The sequence below is a fragment of the Callorhinus ursinus genome, unplaced genomic scaffold, assembly GCF_003265705.2.
Source record: "Callorhinus ursinus isolate GAN/ISIS: 27379988/994484 unplaced genomic scaffold, GSC_fseal_2.0 scaffold16, whole genome shotgun sequence".
In the NCBI taxonomy this organism is placed as follows: domain Eukaryota; kingdom Metazoa; phylum Chordata; class Mammalia; order Carnivora; family Otariidae; genus Callorhinus; species Callorhinus ursinus.
In genome coordinates this window covers 41389482-41403481 of record NW_027397078.1, presented here as the reverse complement: position 1 = coordinate 41403481, position 14000 = coordinate 41389482, and the positions used below count along the sequence as shown (strand labels likewise).

Here is a 14000-nt window from a genome sequence, read left to right as displayed (position 1 = left end):
GTCAGAATGGCTAAAATTAACAAGTCAGGAAACGACAGATGTTGGCGGGGATGTGGAGAAAGGGGAACCCTCCTACACTGTTGGTGGGAATGCAAGCTGGTGCAAGCACTCTGGAAAACAGTATGGAGGTTCCTCAAACAGTTGAAATTAGAGCTCCCGTTCGATCCAGCAATTGCACTACTGGGTATTTACCCCAAAGATACAAATGTAGGGACCCGAAGGGGTACGTGTATCCCAATGTTTATAGCAGCAATGTCCACAATAGCCAAACTGTGGAAAAAGCCAAGATGCCCATCGACAGATGAATGGATCAAGAAGAGGTGGTATATATACACAATGGAGTATTATGCAGCCATCAAAAGGAATGAGATCTTGCCATTTGCAACGACGTGGATGGAACTGGAGGGTGTTATACTGAGTGAAATAAGTCAATCAGAGAAAGACATGTATCACATGACCTCACTGATATGAGGAATTCTTAATCTCAGGAAACAAACTGAGGGTTGCTGGAGTGGTTGGGGGTGGGAGGGATGGGGTGGCTGGGTGATAGACATTGGGGAGGGTATGTGCTACGGTGAGCGCTGTGAATTGTGCAAGACTGTTGAATCACAGATCTGTACTTCTGAAACAAATAACGCAACATATATTAAGAAAAAAGAAAAAGAAGAAGATAACAGGAGAGGAAGAAAAGGGGAGTATGTCAGAGGGGGAGACGAACCATGAGAGACGATGGACTCTGAAAAACAAACTGAGGGTTCTAGAGGGGAGGGGGGAGGGGGATGGGTTAGCCTGGTGATGGGTATTGAGGAGGGCACGTTCTGCATGGAGCACTGGGTGTTATGAACCAACAATGAATCATGGAACACTGCACCAAAAACTAATGATGTAATATATGGTGATTAACATAACAATAAAAAAAAACAATTTGAGGCTGTATTGGATGTGCTTCTAAATCACAGATGGTTTTTAGGACTCGGAGATGCAGGAGGGCAGACCTAAGGTCGAGTGTGTCATACAGAGTGATTGCCACGGAGAAGGTGTGCAGAATCAGAGTGAGGCCGGGGAAGCCTTCCTGCGGGATGCCCCACGAAGTTCGGGGAGGTTGGAGAAGGTTCTTGTCGCGGTCGCCACCCTACAGCATTGCTAGGACTGTGGATCTTGTTAGTAAGATGGAAGATATTCACAGGTGGGAATATTCATAAATGCAGCAGAAGGACAGAAGCAAATGAGGGAGTGAGGGTGAAGTGGGCGAGAATACAGGGAACAGCAAACCAGGCCGAGGGAAGAGCAAGGCTCGTTTTATCCAGTGGCTTTCATGCACCAACTTGCCGTAGACTCTTCTCCGTTCCTTCCTTTGATCTTGAGGTCAAGGGAAAATTCTTAAATGTCTGGAAACAAGACTGTGTGGTCTCCGCCCTCAGCCTCTGCCAAACGACCCCGTTCGAGGGGTGGAGGTGCTGCCGAAGTACCTGACTCTATCTAACACAGTGGACTACGGAGGCCCCCGTGAATTTAACTGATGAGCCTTTAAATCAGTGCAAAAGTGCAAATCTTGGAAAAGTGGCCATTATACTCAATTACACAGCACACATTCAGGGGCAAAGAATTTTGAGTTGGGGTCAGCAATATGCACGTTTACTCGGTCTGTCTTGAGCCGGAATTCTTCTGCAATATATTCCTCACGGGGGCAAGGAGAACACTATTTGTTGCTGGAATGAAAGAATCTGTCAGTTTAATGACAGGGAGACCTTGTAATTCAAAGTAAAATATTAAGGAGCATCTTTAAGCTGAAATTAAGTACTGTATGTTAGTAACTAAGCTTATTTTATGGAGAAATCATTCAAGAGGTGATGCCTTTCTTTACAAATTCTGTGATGTTGATCTATTATTTGAAAGGATGGATGGACATGATTAGAGTTTGAGGATAAAACGCCAGGATTTGAAGTATGCGAAATGATATAAATGAAATCAAATCATTGATGATTTCATTGGGGTCTTCCCGTACAAATGGTTATTCTGTATAATCCTGCTTAAATAATAAGATCAGGTGAACCGAACAGGCAACGCCTATCCGTTTACACTGGAAGTGTCTATCACTACAGAAATTACTACTGGTTTAGTTTACAGGAAACAAAAATTGGAGTATTTTCAGTGAAGCTTATAAAGTAACCTCGAGTATTTTTCTTTGCATTTGAGACATTATCATCTCATTTTTCATGGGCCTCGAGAAACTCCTCAAACTGAAGCCATCCGTTTCTCAAAGTTATCCCAATTCTTCCTTCACTTCTTTGTGAGACACAGAGCCAAAATTTATTTTTCAGACTATCTGCCTTCCTCATTTGGACCGGCAGGGAGAAGGCTGGCCAGCATGCTGATCCCTGACATTAAAATGTATTGATTACCCGTGTGTTGACTTTCTAAAAGTTTCCAGGGTAAATGCAGTATGATATTTTTAAGGCAGCTGACCTTGTAGGGGACCCCTCAAATGTAGAAGAACAAGGCACCCTTCCCTGTTGACAGAGCCTGGGACACAGCGTCCTCAGTGGGGCGTCGTAGGTCTGGGATGTGTTCAGCAACAGAGCAGAAGCACTCTTTCTGTGTGCCGCATTTACTGAGCGTGGAGCAATCGATCCAACATATGTCAGAGCCGAGTCTCCAAAACATGGAATCTTTCTTCAGGAAAATTATGCATTTTTGGTTTTGTGGTCAGCCTTGCCTTCTGCCTAACTCTGCAATTTATACACTTGATAAGTAGAGGGTTTTTTTTTTTTTTTGAAGATTATAATTCTGTAAAAGGATTCTTAGCTTTAACTCTCCTTGGGGCAAATATATACATGTGTATATTTGCAAATATTATTACCTTTATATATATTATTAATATATACATATTATATATATTTTTGCCTCCTCTGAGTAAGTAAGCGGTAAAACTCTGCTTTCAAGGTAGACTGGGAAGTGTCGCTGAGGTCAGAGAATTTGAGGCCAGGCGTCTGATTTACGGAACAAATATAAACTCCCAATATCTTACTTCCATGCCCGTTATATTCCTTTTGAACTATGCTGCCCCAGATGGGAGGATGTCTGAAGATATAAAACCTTCAGGAAGAAACATGTACCAACCCCTTATTAATGTTCCGAGCTCTGTGTATTTTTCATGGCTGATGCATTTTGAATGTTAGGAAATGAAATGAGGGAGAGGAGACAAAATTATCTCGTGCTTGATAGATACATAAATCAAGGTTTGTAGTTGCAGGTTGAACCGGCGCACTATTTTTAGGGAGATGGCTCTATTGGTTGGCAATCATGTTTACACCTGTTTCTGATTGTATTAATTTTTCAGGTTGGCATTAATCCATTTGCCCAGGCTTGCCCGGAACGTTCTGCACCCAGAAAGCAGTTGGGCATTCAACTCACTGTTAATGAAGCTGTCTTTTATATTTGCTACGCTTTGAATGGGAGACGAGAAAGTCTGTAGATGGTTTCTGCGAATATACACGTGGACGGCTTTTGAGGTGGGTTTTTTTTTATCATGTTTGCCGGTTATAAAAAGGAGCATTTTTTTCCCTGACAAATAGAAATAATCATCATGCTCCACAGTGTGCATTTATGCAACATAAAAGTCATCTTCTTTATAAACCTACAGAAAAATGAGAAACACACACAAGCACGCACACATCAGCTGCCTTTTCCAAGATTCTTCATATACCATTAGCATGGAGGGTCAATGCAATATTCAACATTCTCCTTCTCCCCCATGACAACCTTTCCCGCTCAACATGTTGAATTATAAATTTCCTAACGGCAAGATTTGCGGTTCCATAAAACATTTGCCAAAAGAAAAGTTGAAAAAGAATATATATTCTATAAGGTGTCTTGATACGGCACACAGTTTTATAAAACACCTAATGAGATGTTTACTAATTGCCTATATTTAGAAAAAAATCTTAAGAGAATGAACTTCAATACCTAGTTCACCAAAAGCCTACAAGCCAAGCAAGCGGTAAATGAAGGAAAATACAAAATGATTGCACCTGGAAGATCCAGTATTATATTTTGAAAGCAAGAACCCTGATATTTCCACTAAAATATAGAAAGAGCAGGTAGTTGGTTGAATAGTTGAAGGGAAAAATAGAAAAAATGCCTTCAGATATTCAGAGGCAAACAAACTATGATCACTATCTCAAAGCAATTAGTGTCCATCAGTAACTTCAATTTTAGGATGTGATATTACATGGTATTTCATGTAGGCTACTGCTACTTTTTTTAAAAATAATTATTTATTTATTTAAGAGAGAGAGGGAGAGATTCTCAAGCAGACTCCGTGCTGAGCATGGAGCCTGACGCGGTGCTGGATCCATGACCCTGAGATCATAACCTGAGCCCAAATCAAGAGTCGGTCACTTAACCAACTGAGCCATCCGGGTGCCCCCTGTTAATTTTTATTTTTAATGTTCAGTAAATTAAAATCATCCATTTACGTAAACTATACACATCATTGATCAACAAGTATTTATACAGATCTAATTTGTGTCATAATGTTGTATGTATTCAGTAATTCAATGGGTATGGGCCTTTGAGCTGTCCCCGAGCTGATTTGTGATCAAAAACATTGACCCAAAATGCACAACAAAAGTAGACATTTTCAAGTTTCTTCACGTTGGGAATAAGCCCGTCCTTTGGAGGAAAAAAAAGTCACATAATCAAAATAGAACACTAGTAGATAGAAATGCATATATATTTTTATTTAAAATAAGGCATTTGGGGACTGATATCTGTATATTTTTCATACTGAAGAATAAGTTGCTGGCTGGTCTCTGGTAAAACTTAGAGTCTTGATAATTTGGTTTCAAGTAATTTTCCAGTACAACTGCCTATTTCTTCTTTATTTTACATACGCAGAAACTTCACTGCTGACGTGGGAACAGAACATCATTTAGCTGAAGCTACCTTCCTGCAGATAAAACCAGAGAAGCTCGTTCACGTTTCTGTTGAAGGACCTGAAGACGCTAGGCTGATGAGAAGCACGCTCAGAATTTAGGCAGCATCTATTCCAGATTTATATTTGTGACAATGCTTTATTCCAGTTCACACTCCTTTCCCGAACATAAAAACTAAGAATTGAAGACAATTATTAATTGGCCCAAAGCCTTCAGAGCTAGCAAAGAAATGGGTTCTTTGATTTCAGTTTGATGATCTTCCAGGAGCCAAACCATCACCCGTAATGAAATAGGAGCTTACTGAACTTCCTACTAAAAATAAAACAAAAACAGAATTCGAAGGATGATCTCTGCATACACGTGTACAAGTGAGCCTGGAGAGACACGGATGATACTTGATTTGCATCCAGCAAGCCTTCCGAGGGATGGATACCTTCAGCTTTGAAGGACCATTAACACCTGAGCAAAATTTTTGGAAAATAGTAAAATTTTGTATTTTCCCATTCAAAAATATACTACAAGTAAAATGCCTTCAAAATTGTATTTTGGGTTTTTTTTTTAATGATTTTATTTTTAAGTAATCTCTACACTTGAAGCGGGTGGGGCTCAAACTCACAACGCTAAGATCGGGAGTTGCATGTTTCGCCAACTGAGCTGGCCAGGTGCCCCTCAAAATTGAATTTTTGAACACCGCAGTGAAATGCGTGGAGTTTGCATGATCCAGGCTACTGATACCTGCCATTTCCAACTCCATCCCAATTTAGCCTGATTCCATTCAGGTTGGGGGAGGGGAAGACACAGGTTTGAGGGGAACCATTTCTTTACCTGCCCCACGTCTGCAAAGGAAGGACGGGACATCACCCTCCTTCGGTCAGGAAGAACGTAGTCCTACGTCCACAATGAACCGCCAGAAAAAACAAAATATAATTCAACAGAGCAAATTCTAAATATCTTCCTTGTTTTATTCAAGGATTCCTGCATGGGGCAGCAGGTGGGATGGAGCTCGGAGGAGACATACAGAATGAAAGACTTATGTGGTTTGTGATGTGGGCAGCTCTTTGCCACAAGAAGGAACAATGTGTTGGACGAAGGATCTGAATGCGGGAAAACACTGAGGGTACATTTAACTACCTTTTTGATATTCAAGCATAATAAGGTTGTTATAGCACGTGGACACATCTCTTCTACAAAATATTATGATCATACTATAAAAGGTCTGGAAGAGCGTATTTGTCGGTAGGCGGTTGGTGCAATGTGCAAATCTCTGGTTCAACCTCCCTGAACTTTGGGAGTAGTGGTTCTGTAAAGTCTTTGTGTATATAGGACTGCAATGGAACATCAGGGAGACATCTCCCCTTTGAAAGAGTATTCAGAATGAAACGCCTTGGATTTTCAGCTGTTCAGGAGGATTTGAGGACTTGAAAACGTGGTTGCCATTTACAAAACAGACGGCTTACAAAATGAATTGCAAAACGATTCCCAATACTGCAGTTTTACCTGTGGTGCCTTATATTGTTTCACTCTAGCAAAGACCCCATTTAGAAACATTGCATTGAGTTTCCTGCCTACCAAAAAAAAGTGTGGAAAGTTCTCTACCCGGTTGCTTAATAGTGCAATCTCTTTTCGTCCAAATATTTTTAAATGGAATTACTCTGATGTGTTCCTGCCAAGTGCTATGGAGTCTGATAAACGAACTAGAATAGGTTTCATAAAAATGAATAATTTGGATCATTTCTGTTTTTTCATTTCTTTAAAGCCTTCTCTCAAAACAACATATTATCTTTAAAGGGTAAGCAAAAATAAATTAAGGTCCCCCCAAGATGGGGACATGCTCTTTTGGTTTTTAAATGGGATTATGTTGCCCTCTTTGTAGTTGATAACAAAGTCAGTTCTTAGAAGCTGCACCTACTTATGTCAAAACTGTGTTTCTCGTGCAAGACAGACCGTGAAGAACTGAATAAAAGCTAAGAGTTCCTATCTCCTTTAAAGATACAATCTGTTCTATTCCCATGTTGCAGAATGCTATCTCTTTATGACACGATTTTTGAGGAATTATCACTTTTATAAAATTAAATTGCCCTGGGGAAAGCTACTGGTCTTGCCTACCCTTCATCTTTTCCTAATTCCTTTGCAATCCAGGATGAGTATACACCTGATGAGAATCCTTCAAAGGACATGGCAAATGCTGAAGTCTCTTGCTCTCTGCATTTCATGAGTCTCCACTGAACTGTGACCTCACCTGAGCATGCCATTCCAAAGCGATACAGCCTACAGCCAACACAGGAATCTGTCACAAGGTGTGCTGGACCCGCGAGGCTGGAGACGGTTTCTCTTTACGGAGAACACAGCTGAGAATGTGACATCGTACTGACGTTCCCCTCATGCTGATTTCAGTAGGAAAGCGCATACGTGCAAGTAGTCAAGTGCCAATAACTTGCCAGTGTCCACACCTCCTCAAATGGGACAAATGACCTCTGATTTGGTCAAGGCAAGGACACCGATTTGGTCCAGGAAGTCCTCCCCTGTGCCTCGGCTTCACAGAAATGGAACGGCAGAGAGTATTTAGAAGATGCATGCACTGCTGGTTGTTTATACAGGGAAAGCAGAGGGAAATGGACTAATTTCAATGTGAAAATAAATCTCTCTGATAATAATTGGCCTGTTCTGCTCCTAAACCTTGAGTTATGGAATAAAAATGAATGCTGAAGCTCCCTATGAGACTTGCAGATTGCTTTTTTTTTTTTTGCCTTTGCATATTATGATAATTAAGATTTATGTGGATTGCAAGTTTATGGCTGTGGTTGAATCTACGAGATGTCCTTGTCTCCAGAAAGCATTGTTTCTTGAAAGAAGATAGTGATGACAGGTAAAACTTTTCTGCTATTTCAAGGAATTTTCGAATGCTGGATTCAGGCAATGTAATGTGATAAATATTGATTGACCTAACCTAGCCAGGCTGGGCTCCAGCCCCGGGTATATTCATATATAAATAGGATATAGCCTTTGGCATCATCATACTTGCTATCTCATGGCGGGATCGTGGATAAAACATTAGCTGTCTACAATAGTGATATTTAACAAGGGGTAATTTTACTTCCTCACCCTTGAACAGGGGACACTAGGTGCTGTCTGGAGACATTTTTGGTTGTCACAACTGAGGATGCTCCTGCTCTCTAGTGGTAGAGACCAGGGATGCTGCTGAAAACCCTATAATGCGCAGGGAAACACCACCCCCACCCCCGCCCGCCCGACTTCCCATAGCAAAGAATTATCCAGCCCCTCATGCCAAGAGTGAAGTTGAGAAACTCTGTTTTACAACTTCAGGAAGAATAACACATGAGCAAAGCGGACATATAAACTCCACGTGGCTGTGAGTACCGAGAGAGGGGACAAGGATTTGAGGGCTTTAGGCAGAGTCTGAAGATGGCTATAAATAAGAAATCCAATGGTATTTGTATCCGACACTTACAGCCTTTAAAGAGTAGCTTGCATTTCATGTAAACACCAGTATTTAAAGCAAGGGAGGCTGGAGTAGACTCCATGGCCAGCCGTCCCTTACTGTGAGCAGGGAGCCATTCACACCGTTTGAGACATCATGGTGGACGGACACCAACCTCCTTCCCCTAGTCACACCTGACCTGAGCGTCAAATACAAGGGAAACGTGGCAGGATCATCTTCGAGTCTAACGACGGGCTTGGGTCATGTTCCAACTTTTCGCTATGCAAAGTCCTCTTTCCAACTACAGGTGTGGAGTTAGGACACTGTTAATATTAGAGTCATCGAACATTTAGACACAATGAAATCTGGTCTGGGAAACTGAAATCCTGCAAACTTTGCCCCTGGCTTCAGCTAGACAGAAGTCCAGACATGAATCTCAGATAACTAAATTTATGTTTTACTTCTCCCTAACACAGTAGGTAGAATATCTGCTGAACAAAAATGTTTGAATATATGTAGATTTCCCTTGTCTGGCATATTCATTTAGGATTACTGGTCTATTATTAATGCCAAGTCAAATGCTAATGCTCTTCAAAGTAAAGAGGTACACTTGATCATCAAGTACCCTGAGATTTACAGTAAGAAAAGGAAATGTTAGGTCAAACAGGAGGGATATCCCTCTATCACAGACTTGGGCTCTTATTTTGGGAGGGCTGGAAAGGATGCAAGAAGCCATCGGGATTGATCTTACTGTCTATGAAATCATGAATATCTGCTCCAGACTGGTTTGAGGCTGGACATTCGTTTGCAAAAGACATGCTCCCTAGGACAGCAAATTCTGGAAGATTTTGTCACGGTCAAAGGGGACCCTCAGAAGACAGTGGATTCTCAGTTGCTCAGGGGTCCAAAGCACCTTAAAGCAAAGCCAATCTCTGTCTCCATGTCAAATCCTAGACAGTGTGTATAAGCAAAGACATTCTCTGCTTAGTTTCATCTGTACAATTATTTATAAGGCTTTACCTATAGTCCACAGAGTGGGTTCTGTTTAATTAGCTAATATACTTAAGTGATTCTACGACTAATGTTTTGAACACTGGTGTGAAGAGATTCATAAAATGGGAAGATGATATTTCTCTCCTACACATGCCTGGTTCTTAAGACTTGCAGCCTAGCTTCGAACAACTGTAAATGTGAATATTTGTATGAGCAAGTAGAGATCCTCACATAATTAAAAATAGGTATTCCTTCTCCTTGCTACTTGTAATTCTGAATCGCTAATACTAAGTGATAAGACATACAATATATAACAGTTATATGTTCTTATGTTGCTATATTTGCGTACTGCATACAATCTATAAGTTATATCAATATGTCTTTATGTTGTTATATTTGCAAAAAAGGATATAAATTAAAAGAATATTACATACAATATATGACAGTTATGTCAATATGTCTTTGCTGCCAAAAAAAAAAAAGAGTATAAATTAGCTCTTGATTTTCATCATATCATAGGATATCACTTGGTAGTGCCACTGAATGTACGCGATAAAATCCTAGGACTGTGTATGGCCCCAGGGTGGTAATGGAGAAGCAGTTGTGCCTTCTTAAACAGGGGCCTTGACGTGTGGCCTCCCATCTGGGGTCCCAGATTCTTGAACTGAGCTTTCTTTCAGGAGTCACCCACACAGTGCTCTGCTTTTAATTACACATGAGGAAATCTTCCTACTTAGCTTTGACTCCGACTTCATAAATAAACAAATTCACTGCCTTTGCTAGAACCCACATAACTGATATAAACCATGTACTTGTTTATTTAAAAACATTGTTTTAATGTGTGGGTATCTCATCAACTCCACAGACTGCTGTGTACACAACAAGAATGCTTTACGTAAATGGGGACCGATTACGGGATGACCTCAATTTCAGTGTCTTCACAACTGAGAATTACGGAAATACATTGCCCATGTGATGAAGGGGGATGTTTCTGGTCTGGTCAATGTGACAAACAGAAATGCCATTGCTCTCCTTCAAATGCTCTGCTTCTGTTTTCCTATTGATGGTCTTTGGCATTGACTTATCTTTTGCACAGGGCCTGCATGCCCATGGCTTGGATGAGACCAACACCGTGAGATGACAACAGTGAGCTTGACTCTACTGGTCAGATTGGTATTTTAAGAGCCTCTGCTGTACGTAGGGTAATCCGGGGGAGGGAGGCCATGAGAACGACATCTTCGGTACAGACCCATCACTACATCAAGGGACAAAAATGATGTTTCAGGCTGCTGTGGACTCTAGGCCACAGGGGTCGGTGAAGGATCTCGAGATGGCTGCACAAAAACTTGCTCTAAAAACCATTGACTGGGTAGCTTTTGGGGAGATCATACCCCGAAACCAGAAGGCCATTGCTAACTCCCTGAAATCCTGGAATGAGACACTTACCTCCAGATTGGCTACTCTCCCTGAGAAACCACCTGCTATCGACTGGGCTTACTACAAGGCCAATGTGGCAAAGGCTGGTTTGGTAGATGACTTTGAGAAGAAGTTTAATGCCCTGAAGGTTCCTGTGCCAGAGGATAAATATACTGTTCAGGTGGATGCTGAAGAAAAAGATGTGAAAAGCTGTGCCGAGTTTTTGTCTCTCTCAAAGGCCAGGATTGAGGAATATGAAAAAGAGCTGGAGAAGATGAAGAACATAATTCCATTTGATCAGATGACCATTGAGGACCTGAATGAAGTCTTCCCAGAAACCAGATTAGACAAGAAGAAGTATCCCTATTGGCCTCACAAGCCAATTGAGAATTCATAAACTTGAGTTGGGGAGAAAGCTCTGGCCCTCATATTGTAAATGCTGGACCTTAAAAATAATGATACGGAAAAAAAATGATGTTTCAGATCATCTAAGCATGGCGCGAGGACATCATAGCTTGACTACACAAACAGCCTTTATTTTATCATTGTTGGCTTCATGATACACTTCTGATTTATTTTGAACTGAAAATAACCCACACAACTGGGGAATGTCATCCCATTGATGCTTACAAATTATCCCTCCTTGAAGCAAAGAAGTCAGCAATTTTGATGGAGAACACAGATGTGGGGGTGGCTTGCTGGACAAAAGGTGTTTATGTGAAATGACTTTAAAACATTCTACGTAGGATTTGATAAAGATGAGGTGTTTGTTTGAGATGACTGGACCCAGGAAGACACAGGTGAGAATGGTAGGCATTTTGTTACACTCAAGACACTCAAATTCTACACCTCTCTTTCTTGGGGAGACAGTGATCATCTTCAAGCATGGAAGGTAAGAAAAAATATTCTGGGTCAGAACCTAGAAGGATGTTCATAGCCCACTAATATTATCACATGATGTCTTTCTTGCCAATTATTTATTTAACAAAAAATATTTTAGCATTTAGTTTCAGAGTATATCTTCTAAGTGCTGCTAAATACTTTTATAGAATTAAACAATGATTGTGTGTGTGTAATTTTTTCTCCTTGTGCTTTGCACTGATTTTACTTTGTCAGTTCTGCCTGTCTAACCCTAGGGAGCTCAGTCTCCATAGAATGGAGAGTCTGGAAACGGGAAAATAAACCTCTTAATCCCAAGTGGTGTGGCTTCATGAGAAGTCAGGCAGAAACTGTTTCCCACATTGTACAGAATCACAGCATCCCTATTTCTTTGTGTCTTTGTATATATCCTACGAGAAAAGGTATTTAATGGCGCTAATGAGGATTTGTTCCTGAAACCACTGCAGGCCTACTATCGTGAGATTAACTGACATTTAATTGCATCCCAGATGTCCTGGTACAAAGAACAACTGCTGTTTAAGACCCCACGGGGAGCGGATTTCTCAGTAGAATAAATGATCAAGACTCCAGTGCTGGTGTAGTACATGAACTGGACATTCCAGGAAGAGTTGATGTAACAGATGTAGAAAGGAAGACATTTGAAGATACTTAAGGAAAGCATAAGACAATGAGAGAGATAATCTACGAAGGTGGGAATGATTAAGCCGCATAGTCTCATAAGAAGCGTAGGTGAGGACAATGGAAGACATAAAGAGATCTCATTTATCAATGAGCTTGTATTGTAAAAGAAATGCAGTCCTGTATGTATTTGAAAAGATGATCATCAGTCAACAAATATGCCCATAGTTCTTTAGTTGACCAGAATTCTGGATGGATTGGGGGGGGGCGTAAAATACTTGGTGCCATAGAATTTAAAAGCATTTAAAATTTAGGAAAATGTTTTTCCCAAGCCACGCGTTGTTGTTAATGTTGCTGAGAATGATGCTACTTTAATTTCTAGAAAGGGTAGACTCGTCTTCAGGGGATGTTTTGTTTCACAGAGTATCTGAAGTGTTCCAAGAGCCCTTAGCAAAGGGTGCAGAGAGAACAAGGAAATCAAAGGCTGCCATAATGCTATGCAAAATAATCGAATGTGGTTTGGTTATGGAGGAAGGATGGAAACTGGGAAGGACAGATACAGACAGAGACCAAATCAGGAGGCTACAAGGGCAGCAGGGTCAACACCGCACCTGGGAGACACATTGTCAGTGTGTGGGGGGTGCTGAAGGAGTTGGTAGAGTAGTTATTTCCAATGGTATTGACTTGACTTTACATGTTCTGTTGGGATGTCACAATGCCCACCCAACACAAACTGTCAGTACAATGTACACAAGGACATGCATTGTATGGGCTGTGTCTGCGCTCCTAGGGGTAGCTGTAACAAATGACCCCAAAGAGATGTCCAGCAGGAGGAACACGGCCAGGGCAGAGGGGACTCAGATACCACGGTGACATCTTCACTCAGGGCTGGAGCTAGATCTGTCACTCAGACCTAACATGACCACTGTTACTTCCAGCCCTTGATTTCTGCTCTCTTGTAGGGATGGGTTTGTTGTCTGTTTCTTGTAACCCATCTATACTCTATCTGTATGTTGTTATCTATCATGATGTTATTGTATTAATTCTTCTAAAATATTTGCCGGAATTCACCAGTGAAGCCATCTATCTTGTCTATCTCTCAGCTTTCTGCTATCTTTTTATCTACTTATTTATCACCTATGTATTATAATATGCTTATCTATCTGTCACCTATCTATCATCTATGTCTATCCATCCATCTATATCTGTCCATCTATCTCTCTATCCATCCTTCCATCCATTCATCCATCCATCCATTATCTATCTATCTATCTATCTATCTATCTATCTATCTATCTATCTACCTATCTATCCATCATCTAATATCCATCCATCATCTATCCATCCATCATATCTATCATCTATCTATATATCTATCCATCCATCCATCCACCATATCTATCAGCTATCCATCCATCCATCCATCCATCCATCCATCCATCCATCCATCCACCATATCTATCAGCTATCCATCCATCCATCCATCCATCCATGAATCTACCTACCTTCTTTTTGTTCTCTTACTGAATTACCTAGGACCCACCACTCTTCCTTCTTTTTTTCTATCTCAATGTTAGCAAAATATCCCACAACAACAACAAAACCCTAAGAATTTATCAGCAGGCCAGAAATAAAGGAAATACTAAGTTGATTTTTCAAACGAATGGAAAATATTTCTAGATGGAAGCCCAGAGATG

General features: G+C 40.8%; 1 pseudogene; it reads left to right on the top strand.

The window, feature by feature from the left end:
* The first annotated feature begins 10685 nt into the window (after nucleotides 1-10685).
* Nucleotides 10686-11191, top strand: LOC112812764 (ATP synthase peripheral stalk subunit d, mitochondrial pseudogene; annotated as a pseudogene).
* Nucleotides 11192-14000: the final 2809 nt, after the last annotated feature.